This window comes from Anguilla anguilla, chromosome 6 (genome assembly GCF_013347855.1).
Source record: "Anguilla anguilla isolate fAngAng1 chromosome 6, fAngAng1.pri, whole genome shotgun sequence".
In the NCBI taxonomy this organism is placed as follows: domain Eukaryota; kingdom Metazoa; phylum Chordata; class Actinopteri; order Anguilliformes; family Anguillidae; genus Anguilla; species Anguilla anguilla.
The window spans coordinates 17,090,540-17,108,409 of record NC_049206.1 but is presented as its reverse complement, the minus strand read 5'-3'; the positions used below and the strand labels follow the sequence as shown (position 1 = coordinate 17,108,409).

At 41.5% G+C, this 17,870-nt stretch overlaps 1 protein-coding gene across 3 annotated transcripts in view; it reads right to left on the bottom strand.

Moving 5' to 3' along the window:
- LOC118230598 (serine/threonine-protein kinase Nek7-like) overlaps positions 1-13,268 on the bottom strand; it is a 52,505-nt gene extending 39,237 nt beyond the window's left edge. The window contains exon 1 of one of the 3 annotated variants that reach the window (XM_035423735.1): positions 12,844-13,268. The gene's annotated coding sequence lies outside the window, so the exon portion shown is untranslated. The remainder of the gene's footprint in view (positions 1-12,843) is intronic. The other 2 variants (XM_035423734.1, XM_035423736.1) reach the window with 2 other exon arrangements.
- Between the last annotated feature and the right edge of the window lie 4,602 nt (positions 13,269-17,870).

Here is a 17,870-nt window from a genome sequence, read left to right as displayed (position 1 = left end):
TGTTTGTGTGTCAAAGAACCTCCGGGGTTCAGGATTTACACCTACAACTTACTGAGCTTCAAGCTTCACCCTTATTTACATATAAATTAATAATGCAATTCAGCATAAACATAACAAGGAGTCAGTACGTGCCTTGAGCAACCGGACGCAGTGTTCAAAAAGGTTTCAAAACAAGACTAGGCAAGCCTAGTTCAGCCAAACCCTGGATACAGCCTGTGTGGAACATCTTCTGTCACAAACTGGAACCTTTGATCCATGACTTTTTGTCCATAAACGGTACTGGACCCTCTTTTCACGTAGGTTCCAGAAGACGCTTCCTCTTTAGAGTCAAAATTATATCGCTTTTTAGTGATATTTTAAATCAATAACAAAAAAAAGTCTACAAATCTAAGGAATGGTGAGCGTCATACCAAAACAAGGTCTCTGGCTATAGATAGCCAATTAAGCTAGCTTCACTATTGAATGGATGTTTGCTAAGTAGCTTAGCCTTTGATAAGCACACTATTAGCTACTTGTAACTAGCTACAGAAATATCCTACTGCAACCAACTGCACACCACCACTCACACATTCCAACAAAGGAGAGTCAGCAAGTCAGCCCGCCCCTCAAGAAGAGACATTCAACGTTCTTTGCCGACCCTCAGGGTCCAGCAAAAAGGGCTTTGTACAAACTTTATTCACGGGTTCCCCGACCATTTATTAGTGTTTAATATCGCAGCCGAGTCGCAATGGTTTAGGACAGAGAGGCAGACTAAAGGGTGGGAGACGTGATGAAACAGACTTAAGTCTTGTACAACAATCCCTGATATCGTTTCGCAAAGAGGGGTGTGTTGTCATGGCAACCACCGCACATGCACCGCCCAACCTTGCACAATCCTAATTAGCGCCGTTCTTTCCTCCTGAGGAAAAGGTCAAGTCTGCTCCCACTGGCTACTGTTCCTTAATTTCTGTGGTGTGAAATTTCATCAAAAGTGTCCCAACCCTGACTTTACAGCAGAGGCCCAGCCTACTCCATATCTGAACAAATCTAAACTCGAGATTTGCACACAAACTAAAGACAATGGGACAAAGGTTAACCAAGCCCTGCTCCAACCACCAAGGACGATGAGCTAAGGAGATACTTCATCCTTACTTTAAAACCAATGTCCAGTCTTCTGCATTAGGCTAATTATTTCCAAACTGGGTGATTTAAAAACAAAAAAAAATCTCTGAGTGCAATCTGAAGGACAAAGCTTTTTAAGGGTTCAGAAATAGCTGAGAAGTCCTATTTCATGGCATGACAAGAAGTCAGAGTTTGGGAATGTGGGAATGTGGAGACCAGCCACTTCATTACCGGCCTGACCTTCTGAGTCCGTCTCAAAGAGCGGACCGTTTCAGCTGCTTTTCAGAAATCAAACATACCTTTGAGTGGAGCGGAAGTGTGTTCATGATTACAAGAAGCGGGGACCTTCTTTTATCAAAGACTAGTCATTATCTGATCATTCCATCCTCATTGCCTTTGAACTGGAAAGTCCTAATGACAGGCGGTTCAGTAAATTCCTTGAAAGTTAATAGGACCACAGTACCCAATTAATTTTAATCACTACTAAGAGCCGCTGGTTTTGCCATGGGTGCCATCATGATCACAAGTGACTGTTAAAAAAAAACAAAACTATGAGATCCACTGCCTCATATAAAATAATTAGAAAGGACCCATCATTTATAAACTTGAAACTGGCATCACAACAAATGCAGTCATTGGTCTGCTAATACTTAAGACACCATATAAAGATTAGACCAGCGGCATTCACACTGAATGGGAGGGAAACTGACGGCTGACACACCTCGGCAAGATTTTTTAAAACAGACTGAAGCTGCCTGAAATGACGAGACAAAATAGAATAAACAGAAGTTTCAATAGAATCTCCAGCAAAACGACGGTAATAAATTATAATACACCATTCGCATGGTGGTTCACGGGTCTTGCGTTGATGGACTCCCATAGATAAGACGACTTCGTCTTAATCCTACTATCCAGTCTATGTCTAGACAAGACTTCTATTATTGCTGCTGCTGCATTTCAAAGGACCTATTAAAGTAACCCTACAGCCAGCTAATTGAACAGCACAGCTGTGAAGGCACCATTCTACTCCACTGATCAATTTGCTGATTAATAAATGCAACTGCTAGGGTAATTAAAACATGGCCACCATGGAAACGTACTTATCAATAGGTACCGGTGCACACCGACGTGGCCAGTAGGCTATTATAGCGGCTGTAGAACTGCAGCTAATGAGAAAAAGAGACAAAGCTCAGTTGAGCTGTCGACAGTAACCCGCACTCGCTCGGAGATGCCATTATCGGGGGACGGGCCGTTACTCAACGCCCCGCGGGGCTGTCAGCTATAGCCGGCGCTGGCGCGGTTAGAGCTCAATAACAGCCCATGGGGCCAGACCGCGTAGCGTAGCTTACCGCTACGCTGAAGCCCGGCGGATTGAGCGGTCCGGCCCCCTAGTCTTTCAGCTCACCTGTGCATCGCGCCGGCTGGTGTAAATTCCGGCAGTCTTTATCTCAGAGCTGGCGGCCTTCGGAGGGTGAGACGCGCACCTCTCTCCGGCGCTCCCCTCTCCGTGAAAGTTATTTTTTGCCTCGTCACTCAAGCGCACCGCGCGACTCTGCTAATAAGCCAACACTCCGCTGCGTTCAGGCTCGCTTCTCTTCCCTCTGTCGGCTCTCCTCTTACGAGGGGGGGTCTGCTGTCTCAAACTGATAAAATGCAAGCCTGTTATCGCGGACTATTATTGGAAATGATTATTGGATCTTAAAACGGCTGGATATTCCAGATTATAATTCAGTACCTCGTGCTAAGTGGCCTTCTCGAGTTGCAGATGGTTCCCAGGAAAAACCTAACCAGTTCCAACCACACATTCCCCTATAACCCTGGTGAATTCATACTTCAAGTGGCTTTTTTTTTTTTGTTTGTTTTGTTTTTTTTGCTTCTTTAAAAAGCTAACTTTCCCCCATCATTTTAGGCTGGTGAACATTTAATAATTAAAGACTGGCTTGACGGAAGCCAGACAGAGGTTATGAATGAGGAGCCAGCAGCTCTGCACGTCACCTTTAATTTCAGACTTTTCCTCAGCAGAATGAATAGTGCAAAATCACTGGCCACTGCCGCAGTGCGTCACAGAAAACAAAATAAACCGTACAAATGTACCGTGAACCATTTTTACTGCACCTCTCATCGACGGCAGCGATAGGCTACGTGTTTTTGCCCTCGACTTTCCCGGTAAGACGCGGGTTGACAGCATTCTTCCACAGGGGGGTGGTGCGGTCTGCTCCTGATGAAGTTTTCCCACCGCCGATTAAGCGCTTCTCGGTAGCGACAAAGCGAAGGCAGCGTGGCAGAATAAACAGTGAAAACTGGGCCGTACCGGGGGCTGCCATCCACTGCAGTGCGGATACCTCCCAAACCTGCAGAGCCTCTTAACAAACTAACAGCATACATATGAAATCAAGCAAAAAATAAAACCAAGAAAAAAAATATACATATATTTTATATGTATGTGTGTGTGTGTGTGTTTGAGTGTGTGTGTTTTCCTCCACTGATATCTCAAAGAACATTTTGTCCTGACATTTTTCATGACTAGAAATTAATCAGTAATTGATGAATAATGAGCGCAAAACCATAGGCGTGTTGTATAAATGTCACCTTCAATTGTGCAAATATCCAATTTACAGCAGCCGAGCTGCAATTTAATACAAAAAGACCGAGTCAAAATACAGCAATGGCACACAACATAAAATCCATTCTTTTTTCATTTTTTTTCTAACAGCTTTTATTGCCGGCCCGAATGATGCCAGCCTTGTGAGCAGTAGGGAGGCTGTCAGCAGACAGGGCCCAAAATGGCAGAATCCATCACTGTGCCAAACAGCCCTGGAACGGGAGGAACAGGACAATATTAAAGCGGTCGACACTAGCAGAAGACTAAGAATAGCGACCTTGGTTATTTTTAACACTAATTAGACCTGGAGCAAATAGGCCCAATTCAGTCTGTTCATTCTCATCCCATCTATGTTATTTTCTGGTTCAAGGCAGAAACCGCAAAGACAAAAAAAAAGTCTTGGCCAAGCACACTGTGGGGAAACCAGGCTGAACATGTGAGGTTGCTCAAGACTGCGCCATGTACACAAACTGGCTCAGGGATTTTCTTTTAGTCATGCGTTTGACTGCCAGGCTGCTTCAATGTCTTGTCCTCACAATGGGACGTGGCAATGCACGGGCGAAAGAGACCAGACGAAATTTGTTTGTTTTTATTTGCGGTAATAGCCACCCAAAGGCGCCGCTCTTGCTAACAAGCCGGCTGCGGACCACAAAACGGCTTCTTTGCTGTCGACACGAAGCGAAGAAACACAATGAAAAATTAAAATGGAGCCGCATCACGGTGCTCGCAATTCCTTTTGAACTCGACACACCTGAATCATCTAAATACTTAAACACACGCATCTAGTTAATAGTGGAAAGGTCTACCCGGGACTGGCAGGCTTTGAACACAGCATCCAACATTCTATCCATACCCCAACATACAGCCGTCTCTGGCAGGCACCGATAACATACATTTTTGACATGTCTTTCACAGAGAACACAAGCGTGCTACACATACACTGTGGTTAACACTGCAGAGCTCAGTGTCAGTGGAGCGCAGGCAATGCCACTCTATTTTTCCACCAGGTATGCCAGCAAGATGAAAGCTGTGGGGGTGCTGGACAGCCTGTCCCGGTAAGTCACTGTTAAGTGACACACTGTGAGTGGATATACCTGCAACTTGATATTGAATCCTGACTGTCAGAGCATATTGTGGCATGCAGCCCTGCAAGGTAGCACACTACTGGCATTATCATTGTCCAGAGAAGAACAGTTTCATTCGTGGGGGGGGGGGGGGGGGGGGGGGGTGGATGGGGGGAGGAGGAATTGTGCTACGACACAACGAAGTAAAAACAAAAAAACGCATTGTCTGCACTCTTTTGACTCGATGGCAGATGATGCAATGACAAAGCTTACTAATGCTTTTGGGCATTCCGAGCTGGGTTACGAATGGGAACCGAAACTTCTACCTCACATTTATGAGTCACATTTCTGGTTTATAAATTAAGCACTGATATTTTTACCCTGTTCCTATAGCCTCTTCCGAGGTTTCCTCCTTTAACAGCTTTAACCCCATTTGAAGTACTGCTCCTTCTGAAGTGGCTTGAGTTCAAAGCGGCGCTCGCGCAACCTGAAGATTCCAGTCTTTCTCCCGCAGAAATAGTTTTCGTTCTCTGTGCGTAATTGCCAGATACAGGCCATATGTCCCTGCTCTGAAGTAAGACGCAGCTTCGAGTCCCAGGGCTTCCTCTTCTCCCATCTCCAGAAGGCCAGACTTTTCTCCGCTAACGTTTTATCTGAAGCATCCTGCTCGAATCCCAGGGTTCTTCGCAAAAAATTCACATCTGCACCGACAGCCATTCCAGAGATAGAATTAGGAGGAGGTCTCTGGCATCGTAACAATTATCCCACAGACGTCAAGCGCACAACCTCATCATCGCTGCATTTGAAACCGAAAAGCAGACAGAAATTCCATTTCGAATACGTATCGGTTCACTTCTGCCAGTCTTTCAATTCCTCCGCACACCTACAAATCACACTGCAGTGTCTACAATCTGTAAAAATGATTATTTTCTATTTTTGTTCCAGAGGAAAAAAAAAAAAGCATCCAGTCAGATGCTGGAAAGGAAAAGAAGGAGAAAAAGGAGCCACTGGAAGTGATAAATGATGCGTTCTCCGGAGCTGGTGAGAGAACATTCAGCCCCGGAGACGACAAGCGCTTCCGGAGAGGTGCAGACTGCAGACGCGTGTTGCGTGACCGCGGCGCGAGCTGAACGGCGCCCTCCAGGTGCAGACCGCCCGCAAGAAGCATGGCCCCCTGCTCGGAAGGACTGACCGCGGTGAAGCGACCGCACGAACCCGAGGCCAGAAGGCGCCGGCGAGTACGGGCGCGAGCCGCGTGCGTGCGAGAGGGACGGGACCTTCACCTCCCGCTCTGGCTCCCCGTCGTCCGTTCCGTCCCTCAGTTCCGTCCCTTCGGGTCGACCGCCGCGTACGCAAGGACAAAATTACCACAGGCCAAAGCTGGACCCGGGGTACCAAACTAAATTCCACTTATTAGAAGAAATTCACAAGTTAGGCAGGATAATTACGGTGAACTGGAAATGAGAAAACTGCCGGCTAATTAATGACTAGAACAACTATTAATTAGAAAAATGCCAAAGTGTAAGCTCGCCTGCAATGAGAAAAATGAATAATTCACATCCTGCTGCGGACCATTGTTTTATTATCAATATTAATTAGGTTCTCATTACCTTTTTCCCCGTTTTCAACACAAAATAACGCATTGCCTTACCCCGGATGACTGAGCAGGCGGTAAAAAATAAATAAATAAATTTAAAGATAATGATATGACTGAGAATCCTTGTTTAAAGAAACGCACCTCCTTTGATCCGGGGGTTTTATGGAGACGCGGTCCCCGCGCCATCTGTCATTTCCCAATGTGTGACTTCGAGATGCGCGATTTACAAGCTTCGCAAAACGCGGTAAGCGGGATTCAGACGGCCGACTCCGTTTACCGCGCGCGGCATTCCGGGGAAAGCGCGCTTCGTAAAGTATCGCCCCTTAAACTGTCAGTGCATCTGGCGTCAGTCCAGCGGCCCTGCGGTAGCAGTGAGCGACCCCCCCCCCCCCCCCCCCCCAATCACGCTCTTCTGCGCGAGCCCATCGAAAGGCCCGGAGGAACGGGGAGAGCTGGAGCTCCGGGACCTCCGGGCGCAGCGAAAGACCCCACCGGCTTCCCGCCGTTGCTTCAGACCTCAGACCGAAAACGCTTTCATTCGCTGCCCGCAGCCGCGCTGGCAAAGGTCGCCGAGTCTGCCTTGGCACGGCTTCTGAAGGGAAAAAGAAAAAGGAGGAAGGGGGGGGGGGTGGGTGGGGGGGGGGTGGTTGTTGGGGGGAAACGGGTCTGCTTCCCGCCGCATCCAACTGGCAGCGGTTTCCCGGGGACCCGGGGACCGAGCGGCTCAAACAGGCAGGCCCGATGGCCGGGGATTTTTCACCACGCCAGGCCACGGGCCAAATGGGCTACGGGTTCCCGTGAACGCCGCTGCGCGAGTCTCGAAGAAACACCGTGGCCCGTGGTGGCAGGGTGTTCAGCCTTCAAAAATAAAAATCCATGTTCCCCCCCCCACCGTTCCCCAAAAAGCATTAAAGGAACCGTAAGGGCTGAACCGTTAAGCTTTCATCCCATTCCACGGCCGCTACTTTTTGGTTACGGTTTCAATTATAATTGTAATTAAATTATAATTGTAACTATAACACAAGGATTTGGGGTTTGCCCACATGTAAGGACAACAGGACTAAATGACCAAGAATCTCATGAAATTTGTGGTTTTCAATTGCTAACACTCTTTAACGTAGGGCACAAATCTTTGTCTTTGAGCAGCAAGAAGCAGACCCTGTGTACTGCAACTCAAGGTCCCTCAATACACATTTGCAAAACAAGTAGGCTACATTTGCTATGTATGCACTTGGGTCACCTAAATTGAAGCCTGAGATACAGTTCAATAGTCCAGTATTAACACATCTAATTTCAAGTAGCCAACTTGCATACTTGACTGTTCATGTTTAGGAAAATTGCTCTTTGTCAGAACACTTTTAGATTCATCCCATTGCTCCAACATCCAATGATGGCTTTGGCATGTACAACTATACACTAACCTTGGGGCTCATGAACATACAGACAATTACTTAAAAAAAATAAATAAATAATAAAAAGTAAAAAAAAATAAAAACAAGTAGGCCAACCCTATACACTCTTGGGAGTCAATGCTAAATGTTTTAGTTATGTACCAACTATGGAAACATTTCTGCGTCCAGTTCCCTAAAACTGCATAAACCCCACAGACTCAACTGAATGAACTGTTAACATAAACAAAATAAACCAAATATACCAACCGTCTCAAAAAAAATGAGGAAAAAGAGACTCCAGCACACATCACATAGAAGTTGTACAAAGTGGTAGGGCTATAAAAGATATTTATTTTCTGCTTCTATTTTACTTTCCTCAGGCAAAGCAGACCTGTAGATTGCTGAAGAATCAATGCAAGTTGTTTTGCAAAATGCTGCACTCTGATACGTAATACAAAGCTGGAAGGCTTACTCCAGTGAAACTTGTGTTGCTGCAAAATAATGACCCCAATAATTCTGGAGTCTGCAGTGAAAGTTTGGGACAAATCACCGCATTCCACAAAAATACTTTGAAATGTAATGAGGCATGAGAAACCAATAGATTGTGCAGAGTAACATATGGCTAAAACATGCCTCTCTGTTGATTTTATTGTATATATTGAGGCCTGAACCAAGATAATTATTTTATGGAATTAAACTTTGCTCTCCTACCCTCTTGAAAGCTCCTGGATTACTGGTAATCTACAATGTTGTTTTAAGAAATGATAATGAATAATTTTAACCAGCAGAGGCTTAAACTACAGCACTGCACAGCAATCAGCAATATTAATATTTTATGGAGCACAACACACTGGGCTGGCTTCCCAGACAAGGATTAAGCCTAGTCCAGGACTTAAGTTTCTTTTTTTCAGAGGATAGCTCCATTCGGAAAATGTTTTTAGTCCAAGACTAGACTTCATCGTTGTCTGGGAATCCAGCCCACAGTGAGACACCATTAGGTAATGACATCATCCTCAATTGCTTTCCGTCATTTAGCCTACTTATGAAGTTGAAAGTAAGTGCAACATACCCCCCCCCCCCCCCCCCCCCCAACACACACACACACAGACAGAGCTACTTGTCTAGGGCACCACTGGAAAGTCTGGGGAACACCCTGCTCAGACTCCTATATTAAGATGAAATGGCCACTGCATAGCCTCCAATACAGTGACATTTCAGATTAAAAAAAAAAAAATGCAAGGCCTTAAGTTTCATTTCCCACTTAACTGGAAGATTATACGTGGGGAGAGGAAGTAGCTAGTCGATCAAGAGAGACAGGACCTAATAATCCTCATAAAAACACCCAGTGTTCACCTAAGAGAATGGATTACTAGTTATTTATCCTTGGTATTGCCCACCTAAGGTTACATATTTAATAAGGTTTTTATTGCTGACAGTGTGACTGTAGAGGATTTCCTCATGTTTTTCCATCTCTACAAGGGATGTTCAATCTTTCAGAGCTATCCAATCAATGAGTGGGTACTCTGTCAGTTCAGTATGCTGCAAAGATTACTGTGTCTTCACATTTTATATTAGCAGAATTAATATACATTTTAATAGAATAGTGAATTAAAAATGAAAAAAAAAAAAACATTTAAAATATCAAATATCACTGCAAGTGGTGATTATGGGGAAGAGCACTCACAACCACAATGAAGTCAATGAACACTGGCCTACAGCCAGTCTATAGTGCCCCAATCTGGCAAATCAGCCCAAATTATTTGTGATGACATCATTTTTAAATGTTCCAGAGTTATAATATATAGGCTATATATATATATATATATATATATATATATATAATATAATACAGGGTAAACTGCATTTTGATGGCTCATGATGGTCAAATTCTTGAGCCTAAAAATGTTCTGAAAATAAATTTCATAGATATATTCACAGAAATATTATGAATATCAAGTTTAGCACTGACACATAGGCTAAAGCAGCAACAGTTTTTAACTGAAAGGTTTTAACAGTTTTTAATCTAAAGTGGCACCCAATTCAAGATGGTTACAATCCATGGGGAAAATATATATGTGAAGGGACTACAGCAAGTAAAAATGATCATAAATTAATTTTTAAATAGCTTTTTGAATTTAGAACTTAACAGTGTGCTTCCATGTATAGGTAGGGCTGGAGTCTTGTTGTTGCCAACAATGAGAATACCAAGTTAACCATCTGCACTATAATGTAGATGCAGCATTCAATGAAACTACGTTAAATTAAAAGAAGTTAAAAAAAAAAAAACAGGATCCACCTTTCAAACACCTTAGTGCCCTGAACTATGTTTCTGCACTGTCATACATTCTCGTCATACTAAATTGCCAACTGTGCCACTTGGCTCACCGCTGAGACACACCCAACCACGGAAAAAGCACAGCAACTCACCCAATCCTTGTTTTCTGTCATTTTAATGATTAGGCCAAACCCATGTACTGTTCTCTGTATCCATCATAACATAACATAACATAGTGACGAGAACAGGCCATTCAGCCCAACAATGCTCGCCATTTTCCTGACTAAATTGTAGGCCTACCTATTTCTCTGATTACCTACAAACTAGATAGTAGGCTATCTAACACCTTATCAACCCTGGTCTTGAGAATCCCCAGAGTTTCTGCCTCTAATACGTGACCTGGCAGGCTATTCCACACATTGACCACGCTTCGCATTCAAAAATTCCTCCTAATGTCTGTACGGAATTTACCATTTGCTAATTTCCATTTATGACCCCTTGCTTTACTAACAAAACTCAACCTGAAGAAATCATATTGGCATCATATTTATATGATGCCAAGCTTTTATTAAGTCTTCCTATCCAAGCAGAAGCACAGTGTGATTATCTTCAATAATTGTAAATATGCATATATGTGTCATCCTTAGTTAAGTACCATTCCTCCCTCCGGCGGCTGTCAATCACGATGTCATCAAAAGACAGACCTCTAATGCAGAAACTCTGCCTGAAGAAGCCTCGGAGTGTTTTTTTTTTTTTTTTTTACATGAATGCCATCCTTTACTGAATGCTCAATCACCTGCACTCAGAGTGTGATTACTGTGTCATAATGTGAAGTCACTGCCATTCTAACTGAGGGCCCTGGAGGCCTGGACCTGCAAACTAGTTCTGAACAGGAAGTTCACTGGTCAATTCTACACAGCTCACATAGTGAAAAGTTGTGGTTGAGGGATTTCAATAAATCCACAGAAAAGAAAAGCCTGTGACAAAACAAAGAATGTGGCTGCAAGACATCTGACGTGAAATCTAGGCTATATCCTCACCAAGATACAGTCATCCAGATTGTTCTCTTTCAGCTGCTCTATCATTCGGTTTTACTGTATAATCAGACAACAGTTATTGAGTAGCTTTATGGCACTGTATCCTCTCTGCCATTTAAAATACATATATTCACACATGATGTAAGGAGATTACTATCAAGCAGGCTAAGCACAGTCTAGGTCACATTCATACACTTTACAAAGACTGCCTTTCAGTTGAGATTAAACAGTTCAATGTATGACATCAGCATTAATTTTGGTCTGCCCATTGCCACCATTCTCTGGGTTACATGAAACGATGCCAGGGAATAGCAAGCCACCCATTGTGAAGCCTGGATATCAATTTACTTTGGTCATAGATAACACCTTCAAACTTGAGTGTTAACAGTGAGCTTGAAAAGGAAATCCATCTGCGTGATATGTCAACCCAAGCAGACTTGTGAAGACTGTTACTTGACAGGATCACTAGGATGTCTGGCTTGAAAGCTGAGGATGTCTTGTGCCAACACATGTATCCTAAAAAGACCTCCAGGCCCAAAAGCTTTAAGTCATAGTTTGACGGCACTGAACAAGGAAATCAGGGAAACAGCCAGAGGCATTTCTCCAGAATCCACTGTCGAAGTGAGTAACACACATCCTGTTTCATTGCAAAGGTAAAATAATGTTCAGCATCCTAATTGTGTTGTTCAGATATGGCTGGCAAGGTTATCCAAGTTGATTTATGTTATAAATACTAGGACCTAGGCTACCCAACATTGAAATTCTACTGTAAAGCAAAACCAGAGGACATCAGTTTATTCTATTCAGTAGGCCAATAATCTACAGTCATAGAGCTAAATATCAGTCAATTTAATTTCATTCTCAAACCAAATCATATGGTGCGATGTAGAAGATTGTATGATTTATCAAAGTAAATAAATGGGGCCCGAGTTACTGAAGTAGTTGTGCCGAATTACTGCATCTATTAGCCTATATATATATATATATATATATATATAACTATAAATCTAGGAATCGGGAAAAAAGGCTTAAATGATGCCCCGAACATCGGAACAACGGACAACTTATCTGTGTCTATTTTTGTCAATTAAACAAAACACATTTAACTAAGAAGAGATTAAGTTAGCCAAGACATTCATGACTATCAAACAGCCAATGGCGATTTTGACGTCTTTCACATATGACGTTAGCTGGCATCAGTCGCATAGCTATTGTACTAGCGTGCGATATAGGCTGTGTTCTCTTGTCAGAACCAATTGACAAGTTAACGCTTACTTAGAATGCAACCTTTAGTGAACTAGCTAAACAGTTGCAGTTTTAGGATTTGAAAAAATAGGTAGCCAAGTAACTCGGCAAACAAATGCTAAACATAAGATTTACCAGTGAATTTTATGGCAAATCTGGTGTATGACACAAATGTGTTACTTTAATTTTGATGAGCAATATACAGTGTTAACAAGCAGTGTGTTAACTCAAAGTTAAAACTTAAGTTCCTGCTCGTCGCTTTAGTCGAGATACAGTAGATGGCTCGCTAGCTAGCTAACGTTGGCTACACCTATAGACTAGTAGCACATAGCCGCATCACTCAAAGCCATTTTTACTCGTTTTGAAGAAAAAACAACAACTCAAACACCCACATGAAAGTGTGAATTGTTGCAATGTTTTGTTTTAACAACATGTTTAAAACTAAGACGAGCTTGAAAGTAGCAGCTACACATGTAGCCTACACAACGTACGCTAGCCAGCAACCAGCTAGTTAGTCAGACTGTTTCTTACCAGGTCCAGGAAGTCGCTCGTATCCTCGCACTGAAGCCTGGGGTTTCTGATACTATGATGACAAACTTTCGCTTTTACCTTTTATCCGAAAGGATGAAATAGAGCTCGTCGTCGTTTTGTACAAGGGTGCGTAAAGTTTGGTCAAAATCTAATTACCTTTAATAGTTATCAAAGAAAATGGCTTAAAACAGACTAGTTTGAAAGTGATTTCTTGGTGTACCGCGCCTTGTCCCCGACTTGCCTGCCTGTTGCTCAGTAGCTGAATGTAAACGACCAAGCTAGATCATTCCCAGTGGAAAGGGGCGGTGCAGCTGAGAATCTGGACTGCCGGCATTGAGCTGTACTGAGAACGATAGCTGGGTTTGGACAAGTTTATTCCTTAACGACTTTGGTGGTAGATATTTTGTGAGTAACGACGAATGTATCTGCATATTTACAAGCAACGGTGAATTTCCTATTCATACAGGGACACACATTCAGTTACGTGAATATGCCGTCAACTGAGGAATGGCAAAGAGATTTTTAATAAAATATGGCGTTGAAGACGGCTGGTTTGAAGTAGAGAAGTGCTGTTAGTTAGTGACAAAAGCTGATAGAATCCAGCGAAGAGATCACGATATCAGTCTATTAACCCATCCAAGACAAACTTAATTTTGTTGGGTTGATGAGAAAAAGTTGGGACTTCAACGATGTATAACCTTATCATAGCTTAATTTTAGGAAGAAAAACATGTAGGCCAAGATTATAATGAAACCAGTCTGTTAAATCAGTTTGTATTTTTTGTCAGCCTACTTCAGTAAACAAGCTTTCCCACAATGCCCCTGCGAGGCCTCTGAGTGCTATGGATAACATTTTTGATTGAAGGAAAAGTGCTTTAAAACATGAACCACTTTTTGTAAATGTTTTTTACTCTTCCAAAACTCTGCAGAGTAGGCTAAACTGATCATTGTGCACACAGCTGTACTCACTGTGGTATGTTTTATGTTGAAAAGCATTTTAAAGTCACCGTTTGCTAGTTTACATAGATTGCCATATATCCCTCAGATATAGTCAAGATTTTCTGAGTTAACCGGTGTCTCTAAACTGTGTCAGTCAGGTGTATTTGCACTGCCTTGGTGTGGAGTTTAGTGTGACTTAGGTAACGTCCTGATTTAGATGCTTAGAAAGCCCAATATAGATGCTGTGACAGGACCTGAAATGAAAAAATCAACCAATTTGTCTGAATTAAAACAGTTCTACAAAGAAGAGTGGGCTAAAATTGCTCAACAGTCATGTGAAAGACTGATATAAAATTGTAGGAAGCATTTGGTTGGAGTTATCGCTGCTAAAGGTAGTGCATCCAGTTATGAAGTTTAAGGGGGCAGTTACTTTCTCCATAGGTAATATGGGTGTTTGATCACTTTTTCATTAAGTAAATAAAATGATAATTAAACAGTGTGTTTACTCATGTCATCTTCTAATATTACAGTTAACATTATTGTGGGTAATGGAGGACAGGTATGCATATGTTGAAAGTGTGCAGGGTTATTATAATTAAATGGAGTGTAACGGTAGTAAGGCATGATGGGTTGGGTGAGAAATTCTAGGCTACTGTAAAATTCACTATGCAGACTCAGGCACATTCTGAACATCATTATTAAAATAAACTAAATCACCATCCAAACATTTTCCCCTGTGTCTTAATATGATCTCAGATAATTTGTCTACTATAGAAGTAAGATAATAATGTTAGTTGCATTAACAATGACACACAAATAGGTGATTTAATTCCGATAGTTGGAAACAAAATCTTTTTTAAATTATGGCTGCTCTCTCTTGTGGACGGGAACGTTAAGGTTTTAATTTTAAAACACTGGAAAGTCTACATTACGTATGTACACGTCCCTGATACAAGGATGAACCTTTCAATTATATCGGTATAAAGGCGGGTGGATATGTTTTGCTACCTAATGAAAAGAACAACAGGCGAAGATTAAAAGAAACGTCTCTCTGAAACTGCTTTTGGATAACGATGCCTTAAATTTAATGGGTTGTGTTATATTGGGTATACATCACGCTTGTCTTACTCTACGAAATCCGAGACCGTGGGGGACGTTTGTAAACGTCTTCAAAGCATCTAGTTTCTGGGGGAAATCATTATTAGGGAAGATGCAAACAATCACAACGTAGCCTACTGTAGCGAAGGATTTCCAAAAGATGCTGTCACATTCGTTCAGATGAGTACTGTTTGATGATTCAGTGGTAACGACTTTGTTCTAAATTTTACTTTCTGCCTATGGTAATATAGTTTTAACAATAGCGTACTTCCATTTCTTGGACTGAGGAAGAGCCAAGGCATCCATTTGTGCTTTCTCGTGTAATAATAGCGGTGGTGTCATTTTTATCTCCCAGCTTTAATCGGGCAGAAAGCTACTGAGTTCCATACACTTTATTTTAAAATTGAGGCTCCTTAAATATGTACAATATTTCACCCCTCTAAGCATTTTGTTTATATTTACATTTTGGTACCCTGGCCTGCTCTAATTTTCCCATCTCAAAAAGTAGGGTTTGAGAAATGTTTTGAAAGTCTTTCCATACCATACAGTAGTATATAGTATCTCGAGGTATTGAGTCCAATTTTTATTACATTTTTATACATAATGTCAATTTAATTTGAATAATTTCCCACCCACATATTAAAATAATGAACTAAACACAAAATCCAGAATCAGAGAAAACTAAGCCTTGCAAAAAAGATTGAGCATCTGTCATCCTTATAGTGTAGCGAGCGATGTGTGGCAAGGCTGAAGGCTCAAACTAATTTCCCCCGTTAACCACTGCGCTCAAGATGAAGTCACTTCTTCTAGTAGTGTAGTTAGGTAGCCCCACCTGCGGCTCGCTACGTTAGTTTTGCAGTGGAAGTGTGGATTACATAAAGACCAAAGACCAAAAAGCCTATATTTCACATCTACTCAATGTGAATGTAGGTCATCAAATTGAAACAAAAGGTCCAAGTTTAAAGAGTTTTAGTTGTTCAATGGCTAAAATAATTCTCAGACAAACATCTCCCATATGTGTAGACTGTTCCACCTTTATATAATGGTTTCACAAAAAAAAAAAATTAAGAAGATAGTATATACTACAGCAATACTGTAGAACTGTTACAGATGTATAGCTGCTTTCCTCCTCATTGTTAATCTTTCCCCCCAGTGTGGCATGTTGCATAAACCATCGGTAGCATTTTTTTGTGGAGGAATCAGCATAAGACCTTCATGCGCGTTGCTTGAACATTTATTAAAACTTACTGTATGGCAAATGACATAGGCAATAATAGGTTGTACTATGCCACTTTACATATCAGAAGCTTGTGATGTGAGTGCGCATTACTCAATGTCAACTGTGATAGCATTATGGATAGTTAAGTAGTGTTAATTAAGGTGTTGTGCTATCTTTGTGATGACAACATATAGTTGTTTTTATGGAGAACCCCCTTCATAGACGGTGTGACTACGTCAGTAGAAATTTTGCCAGTAACTATGTTTTTCAAATAAGACACAGTGTGATTGTATACTCCCGACATAATTCAGGAATGATAGTATTTTGATATTGAGCACACTCTTTGTCTCACACTCATTCAATGTAATGATATTTATTTTTCATTTTGGTTCACAACTGCAAGTCTTGGGTTTGTTCTATTTTAAGCACCCTTGCAGGGTTGTCTCGAAGGCTTAATTCACACATTTGGGGCTAATATCACAACAGCGCAGAGCAGCAAGGTGCCTTAGGATGTTTTCTTAGTATAGCTAGGTCTGCAGTAAATGACAAAATATTCCCATAGAATTGCATGAATGCTCTTTTTTGGTTATATATGATTAGCTTCTTTTGTGGTATTAGGTGTACCCTCTATGTTTACACATTGGATATGGAACTTACACCTTAGTTCACCAGAGATGGTCATATAAATATTAATCTTGATTATAAATGTAACTCTCATTCAAAGAAACTTTGAGGTCTTCTTTCTTCTTTGTCTACTTCTTGTTCTTCTTGCATTATTATCATTACCATTTTGCATATTTGGGAGGCTGCTTGGATCCCTCATGGGTGAAACAAGGAAACTGATGGCGGAATTAGGATGACAGTGCAGTGGTCACATTCTAAAAGATTTGTGTACACAATTGTATTTGCATTCTGGTCAACCAGTTACAGGTGAGTTGATATACCTTTTAATTTGGAAAATAGGGAGGCTAGGGCAAGAATTCTCTGCTGTTTTTCATTTAAGTGTTTAAATGTTAATTCAATGAAGGTAATGTATACATACTAGACTATTGGTATAGATGTGTACAATGGAAGTGCTGATTGTGCTTCGGTGTGACTAGACTGCCTATTAAAAAGTGAGCGAGTGCTTAATGAATAATGAGAAGCTCCAGATGATGAAACAGGTGTGCATTGGAAGGTATTTGACCTTGTGTAGGAGTGAGCATCTGAAGATAGATATGGAGATGGACAAGACTGGGTACATGAGTGGTAGGATGAAAAACAAAATGGCAAGTAAACTATGATGCCTGAGAAACTGTAAATATCATGTGCTGCTGGACAATGATGTCAATTAATATGATCAAATGGTCCTGATTGTTTACTGTTGATCAAAATACTTGACAGTAATTACATTAGTATGTATGTAAGTGATTACACACTCAGTATTTATCTATATACACACATATATATATATACATATATATATATATACTGAAATATTGTGAATAATCTTGCATACTTAAGTTAAACAAAATGCCTTCAAATTCATTGTATTCACCATAGTGGTCTTCCTTGGCTTACCAGGCTCTTTGTGAGTTCTGAGCTCACCAGAGCTCTCTTTCTTCTTAATGAGGTTCTTTCTTCTTAAACAGTTGTTTTTGGTTAGCCTAAGGTTTGGCCTATGTCTCTGTGTTTTTGTTTTTTTATTCTCCTTTTTTTATTTCTCAGCCTCAGAATTGCTTCCTTGACTTTCATTAGCACAACTCTGGTACTCATGTTGACAAACGGCAATG